General features: G+C 37.7%; 1 long non-coding RNA gene across 1 annotated transcript; it reads right to left on the bottom strand.

Annotated features, from left to right (window-relative positions):
* Positions 1-669: 669 nt before the first annotated feature.
* Positions 670-6,947, bottom strand: LOC118796673. The gene is made up of 4 exons (XR_005005905.1): positions 6,918-6,947; positions 1,833-1,909; positions 1,701-1,740; positions 670-742 (listed from the first exon to the last, which is right to left on the bottom strand). It is a non-coding gene; the product is annotated as an uncharacterized LOC118796673 (long non-coding RNA).
* Between the last annotated feature and the right edge of the window lie 960 nt (positions 6,948-7,907).

The following is a 7,907-nucleotide window of genomic DNA, read 5'->3' as shown; positions in this document are numbered from 1 at the left end:
AGTCTAACTTTGACTCAATTCGATGGAATCATCCATTAGTTTTTGTCAGAAAGTTTTACCTTAGCTTTAGTTCATGTTGCACGTCAGTTTTGATTTAGTCGTGTTTTTAAAAACTATTTTTTTCAATGCAGCTAATGAGCATGCTTTTTCACTTTCATCACCAATAATAACCCTGACAGACTGTTCACCCACTTCTCTGAATATGTTCTAATAATAAGGTCATGGTGAGATGGCAGATGACAGTGTCCTTTGAAAGCTTATACTAACAATTAAACTTGTTTTCAGCTCCCGGTGTGCACCTGGGAAACCCTAAGATGACTAATAAAGCATCTCCTTATGTGTTATGCTGTGATATGTGAATAAGTGGTCACGCTGTTTCTTGTCATGCAGAAGTCCTCATAAACTTTTTAGTTTTTAATATTACTGTAAGGTTCTAAAATACACATACTAATTTTGAGGCAATACATATATTAAAGCAAACCAAGGCTTTCCTGCATTGCTATGTGAAAGTAATGAAGGTATAAAGAACCAGGATATAGAGGCAGATTCTGATGTTTCCAATCCATCCAGTGTTACTCTGTGTTTTCACTGTTGTCATTAGTCTGCATGATTTGAGACATTTTGTTTTTCAACTTCTTAACTCTTCTATTCAGATCTATTTCCAGATGTGTAACAGTGAATATCAGCCCGATGTCGAAAAGCCAGATGCAGAACAGGAAGAAGCGAAGCCATCCAGTACAATCTGCACATCACAGAAATGAAAATTTAATACTTGTTCATGTTGACGACGACCCTAGTGGCAGTCGGGGTGGCGAACTCCAGTCCTGGGCTGGTGGGTAACACTTTACTAGATCACTGCTATATAACATTGACAAAACCATACCATAAACATGTAATGGAAGATGTCATATGCTTTCACAAGTTGTCATCACAGTCATTGCAGATGGTGTAATGTATGCCATGATGGCAGCTTATGTCACATGCTAATTTTGGTGTGTTCTCTAGTTAGCTTTCTTGACAACAGACATTATGTATGGAGAAGCTAGATTCTAGAGCTAGATTGTGCTAGATTGAAAACAAACAAGAAAGCGGAAAACATGAAATGCAATGCATACATGACATTATTTTGCCTCGAAATGTAGTAAAGGCCCAGCTATTGCTTTTCACCTTGTAGTACTTCAGACAATATTAAATCAATGTACAAGCCCATTTCCAAAAAAGTTGGGACACTGTGCAAAATGTAAATGAAAAATAGAATGCAATGATATGCAAATCATGTAAACCCTGGAAAGCTGACCTCAACTTCGTAAAAAGTCGAACGTTGAGAGAGATTTTACAAAAAACTGTTCCACTTTTGAGGAAATGTTTCCTGCTGGAGATGTAAGAAAAGCTGCTATAGCTGAGCTAAACCGTAAAGCAGAGTTTTTTCGCAAGTCTGCGTTTTTGTTTATAGTAATTTTTTTTTTGTCTACACTAGGACATTAGCTAGCACACATTAAGACATATTTTCCGCCAAGGTGGTAAAACCAACAAAATGGACATAAAATGTTGTGGCTCCCAAGGTGGTTAACTCTTAACATTTGGGTTGTCGACCCCCTGGTGTAGACAGTGCTAGGGGCTAATGCTGGGTTTTTGGGGCTAATGCTTGCTTTTTGCCTTTATTCTAATCACAAAAGAAACAGACAGCATTCATCACTTACCAAAAGCAGCTTCATGTTCTTCTGCCATTTCGTCACACTTCTAGTGAAACAAGAAAAGTGATAGAGCCTTACTTCTTCTCCGAACTGTATGTATTTTAATTAAGAAAATCTTTCAGTGAGATAAGAGCTCACCATTAAAGTATGTAGTGGGACATAACCAGAGAACCAGCTGTAGTATCAAAATGGTGAAATCATACTGTTGAAGCCTGCTGAAAACAAAAAGCAGGTGTTAGCATAAGTGCCTGGTGTTGCACAATCTTAAGGTTTCACTGATGGTGACCTCCTTCCTTTGGTTAAGCACTTAATTGCTACCACTTGAAGATGATCAGAAATAAAGCTGCATCTTGTTATGTTGCTAATGCTGATAAATGATTATAACTCAGATTGTCTGATATGATCTTTTCTGTAATGTGAAATATATATATATATATATATATATATATATATATATATATATATATATATATAAATGTGATAAATGTAATTAAGTACAATGTCAGAAAACACATATTCTGAAGAAAATGGCACCATTTTTTTTACCATTCTTCCATTCTTTTCAGGAGACTTACTTTCTGTTTTTCAAAGAAATCTGCAGCCACACCTCCAAAGTTCAGTCTTAGAAGTTGGTTACATTTTCTGCTTTACACTATCCGAGTAATCCAAATTAGAAATGTAGACTCATCAGTCTATAAAATCTTATTCTCAAATGTCCAGTTTTGGTGTTGTAGTGTAAATCTTTCCTTTTTTCAGGGATGCCTTCTTGACAGCTACTCATTCTTTCTGACCCATAGCGCTGAGTTGTCTTCTCACAGTAGAAGGATGGACAGAAATACCTGTGGATGTTTTCAGATCTGCAGCAGCTTGATTTTCTCCTCTCTCTCAAAGATGAAAGCTTTAAGTGCTGTTTCCGGTGGTTGTTAAGAGTCTCATTTGAGTTTTACAAACTCTTCCCCCTTCCTTATGCAAGTAGGTCATGTTATATCTAATCTCAGAAATATCTCCTGAAAAATGAATAACTTGTACTTAATGACTGTTTTCACTTGAGAATATATAAAGTGACTTTTGCATGGTACTGTATGCATGGTGTGAGTATTAATCTTACAGTATTTTTATATTTTTATTATATTATTTCAGATTCTAATATTCTATTTTTCTCCATAGGTGCTGCCTCCACCATGGTGGCTGCTGTTAAAGCTATTTAATAAAAAGGAGACCAATGGGTGTTATTATGTCTTCTAGTCTGCCACACTCTGAGATTACATTTCCCAGAGAAGATTGGTGAAGAACTATGGGTTAGTCAGCCATCGAGCTATCAACACCCTGCCCTCTCATAGCCAATCATTGTTAAGCCAATATGACACTTCCATACAATTTCCTTATAGTTGCTTGAATGGAGGTTACTACTATTGAGCTTTCAGTGATACAGAGTGCAGTCTGGAGGAAAGCCTGAGTTTCTTCTGCTGTTTGGTTTTGAATGGTCAAAAGGTCCTTAACTTTTTAGACATCATTTTATATTTATATATATATATATATATATATATATATATATATATATATATATATATATATATATATATATATGCCAGCCTTTCTCAAGCTAGTCTTAATCTGCATCTGTATAGTATGATTGTCATGGACAGTAATTCATCACAGTACTATGCAAAAGTCAGAGACCCCACTTAAATTTCCAGTCAGAACATCCATTAAGTACAAATTATCAATTTTTCAGCATCAGTAAAAAAAATTAAGCATAAATTAAACCGAACATGTACACAGAGGCCTCAACAAATAATTGTAATACCACTTTTCAGTTCAGTTTAATTCCAAATACATTCAGTGATGTTGAGTCTAGTCCATTGTTCTGAGAACACAATCACTTTCCTTTTAGCAAATTTGCAAATTCTCTTCTTGACAGTTTCACATCCTTTCAGACTCGTTTATGTGAGTACATTTTCTTATATCTATTCTTTTCAGAAAAACCTCTTGAAAAGGAGTAACTTGCTCTTATTGACTGTTCTGACTGGAAATTACATACATGAAGGGTGGTCTCTAACTTTTGCTCTGTACCACACTTAGAAGAAAGTTTAACACTGGTGAAATGTATAATAGAACCCAATGGGCAACTGCTTTCTAAGTATTGGGAAATGCTTTGAAGGAATTATATGTGGTAATCTACTGTTATGCTACAGATGCAGCGAATAGAGATTGAGTTAAAAACGATAGAATATTCCTTTAAGGGTGCAGGCCTAGGCTACTACGCCAAGGTCTTTGGCCATGTTTGAAGCTGAGTCCGAAAGTTGGTCAACCTGCTTTGTTAGAGAGAAAGCAGAAAGACTAGTTCTTGCTCTTAATTTTAGATTTCCTGTTTACGCTCATATCTACATATCTCTATATGCCTTTTTTTTAACAGCGTCTTCCGAAAAGCAGCATAGGTAGTACGGTACCTTCTACAAGCATTGGCACCCCTGGTAATCATGAGCTAAATTAACTCTAAAAAATATTCTGAAGTTTGTTATTTTAAAGTTCACCTGAGCAATTAGGAGCAGATAAATGGTCAGGCATGGCTTTCTGATTCACTGGGGAATATATATGCAACTAAATACAGGCCAAAATCCTTCAGTCATCCACCATTATGACAAAGACCAGAGAAAACAGCTATGATGTGTGACAAAAGGTTGTTGAGCAGGACAAACTCAGAAATGGCTACAAGAAAATAGAGTTCCATTATGAGACAATAATTTAGAAGCTTAAAACAACTGGAGATGGGAATCTGGTGAGAAGAGGACGTATGTTTGTATTGACCCCACACACAGTGAGGAAGATGGTTCAAGTGGACATAGAATCTCCAAGGATCACAGATGGAGAGTTGCAGAAATTAGGTCTTGGGTTCAGAACGTCTCCCAAACTACACTCAAACACTACCTATATAACCACAAGTTGTTTGGGCGGGTTGCCAGGAGAAAGCCTCTGTTGTCGAGGACCAACAAACAAATTCCTACAGTTTGCCAAACTGGAACTTCCAGTAGGACCATGTTCTGTGGTCAGATGAGACCAAAAACAAGCTTTTTACCAAGAAACACCAGTGGTGAGTTTGGTGTAGACACAAAGATAGCCATGCAGAAAAGCACCTCATCCCCACTGTGGGGAAAGGACAATGGTGGTGGATCTGTGATGCTGTGAGGGTGTTTTTCTACCAAAAGCTCTGGACAGTTTATTCAGATACATGGTATCACAGACTCCATCGAGTACCAGCAGAAATAAAATGGAAACCTGACTGACTCAGCCAGAAAGGTTAAACTGGGCCATTGTTTGGATTTTCCTGAAGGACAGTGATCCAACGCACACCTCAAAACCAACAGAAAAATGGTTTGCTGACCACGGAATCAAGGTTTTGCCATGGTCATCACAGTCCTCTGACCTAAATCCCATAAAAACCTGGGGAATGAGCTGAAGAGGAGAGTCCACAGTGTGAACCTCGAAATCTAAAGGATCTGGAGAGGTTCTGTATGGAGGAACGGTCTCAGATCCTTTGCCATGTGTTCTCCAGTCTCATTAAGCATTATAATAGAAACATCAAACTCTTTTACTTAAAAAGACCAATTATATTGGTCATTTTGACATAAAATGATCACATAGCAACACAGACAAGAGTCTCACCTAGCTAGTAGCTAACAAAAAAGGCAAAGAGAAAGATTTAAGATGAATATTGATAATTTGGAGATGAATGGACGTATTTGCATTTATAATCACTGCAGCTGGTTTCCTGACATGTTTAATCTGCAACAAGAAACTGTCAAACACTAAACATATGTGGATTTGAGGATCTGAACTCAGCTTCTCATTCGCCAGCTTCTTATTCGAATTTTCCCGTTCCACCCTAAATGGTGCAGGAGATACATGTAACTGCATTTAAGGTGGAACGGGAAAATAACAAAAACAAGAAGCTGCTGACTGAAAGCTGACCTCAACTTCGTAAAAAGTTGAACGTTGAGAGACATTTTACAAAAAACTGTTCCACTTTTGAGGAAAAGTTTCCTGCTGGAGATGCAAGAAAAGCTGCTATAGCTGAGCTAAACCTTAAAGCAGAGTTTTTTCGCAAGTCTGCGTTTTTGTTTATAGTAATTTTTTTTAGTCTACACTAGGACATTAGCTAGCACACATTAAGACATATTTTCTGCCAAGGTGGTAAAACCAACAAAATGGACATAAAATGTTGCGGCTCCCAAGGTGGTTTGATTTTGTTGAAAGGACAAAATAGCTCTTAACATTTGGGTTTCCCAAACTACAATCAAACACTACCTATATAACCACAAGTTGTTTGGGTGGGTTGCCAGGAAAAAGCCTCTGTTGTCGAGGACCAACAAACAAACTCCTACAGTTTGCCAAACTGGAACTTCCAGTAGGACCATGTTCTGTGGTCAGATGAGACCAAAAACAAGCTTTTTACCAAGAAACACCAGTGGTGAGTTTGGTGTAGACACAAAGATAGCCATGCAGAAAAGCACCTCATCCCCACTGTGGGGAAAGGACAATGGTGGTGGATCTGTGATGCTGTGAGGGTGTTTTTCTACCAAAAGCTCTGGACAGTTTATTCAGATACATGGTATCACAGACTCCATCGAGTACCAGCAGAAATAAAATGGAAACCTGACTGACTCAGCCAGAAAGGTTAAACTGGGCCATTGTTTGGATTTTCCAGAAGGACAGCGATCCAACGCACACCTCAAAACCAACAGAAAAATGGTTTGCTGACCACAGAATCAAGGTTTTGCCATGGTCATCACAGTCCTCTGACCTAAATCCCATAAAAACCTGGGGAATGAGCTGAAGAGGAGAGTCCACAGTGTGAACCTCGAAATCTAAAGGATCTGGAGAGGTCCTGTATGGAGGAACGGTCTCAGATCTTTTGCCATGTGTTCTCCAGTCTCATTAAGCATTATAATAGAAATCTCAGAGCTGTTACCTTTGCAAAGGAAGCCTGCACAAAGTATTAAATGAAGGCGTGCCAATATTTGTGGCACACACAGATTTGATAAAAATCATGATAAGAAATTTATGATAAGCTTTAGCCTTTTTCCATCATTTTACTTCAAACAAATTTAGATTTTGTTCATATTTTGAATGAAAGATCAAAATGATAAGCAATAAAGAATGTTTTTACAGCCTTAATCAGGGGTGCCAATATTTGTGGAGTGACTATAAAATGGGAGCACTTACTGTTGCCAGTGATATCCCTCTCGCTGCGATAAGGTTTGTTTTGGTCAGTTGCTTTCAGCAGATGCTTTTACACTCAGCCGCACCCAGAGAGTTCACACTTTGCTAAGTGTGAATATGCAGGATAGCCAGGCCTTAAAATACTTTAGAGTAGAGCTGTGCAATATGACAGTGTTTCTCATTATTGTGATCAATTGCATCACAGTATGTGGCAGTATGCTTTTTTGAGCATATTGTGGATATTGTCTGTTATTATTATTCTATCAACTGCATGTTAGATTATGATCATGATTAAAGAGATCATAATTAGTCCTGTTTATTGGATTTAGTGTTTCACAGAATTTTTAAAACGTGGGCTTACTTTGTCTGTTCTAATTTATTAGACGTCAGAAAAAATACTGTGACAGAATATATCGAAAAAATCTTCCTGAATTGTTATGATAAGACATTTTGCCATATTGCCAACCACTATATTACAAACATTAAAAGTGACATAGAATGTATTTATTTATTTAGTATTTTAAATTGTTCTTTGATGTCTACACAGAAGGTATGTGGGTCTGGGCAAAAAAAAGAAATGGCCAGACATGGTTTTACATGCTCATTTCCGACACTCTGATTTGGTCCTAGAATAAAACATTTTCACGTTTTTGGTGGGCTCATGAATAATTTGATGAGCTCTGCTCTGATTTGCTGGTTTACAGCGAGGCACTGCAGGCACATAGAAGCAACATGTTCAAATAGGCACAGCAGGAAAATAAAATTAATCTCCATGTAAATGAGCTAGGTCATCATACTCAGGGGTGCTTTAGCATGCTCAGGGGGCCTTGCGCTACAAGTGGTCATGGACCCTATGGGTGTAGTTACACACACTGCATAACTTGCGACTTCCAGTATTGCCACTCAGAATCTTTCCATTTCTACACAAACAAAGCTGAGGTTAGCATCTTATCTGCCAGGTTCTTTATCAAATTTTCCATTCCACCTTAAATG

The sequence above is a fragment of the Colossoma macropomum genome, unplaced genomic scaffold (genome assembly GCF_904425465.1).
Source record: "Colossoma macropomum unplaced genomic scaffold, Colossoma_macropomum, whole genome shotgun sequence".
Taxonomy (NCBI): domain Eukaryota; kingdom Metazoa; phylum Chordata; class Actinopteri; order Characiformes; family Serrasalmidae; genus Colossoma; species Colossoma macropomum.
This window is presented reverse-complemented; position numbering and strand designations above follow the sequence as displayed.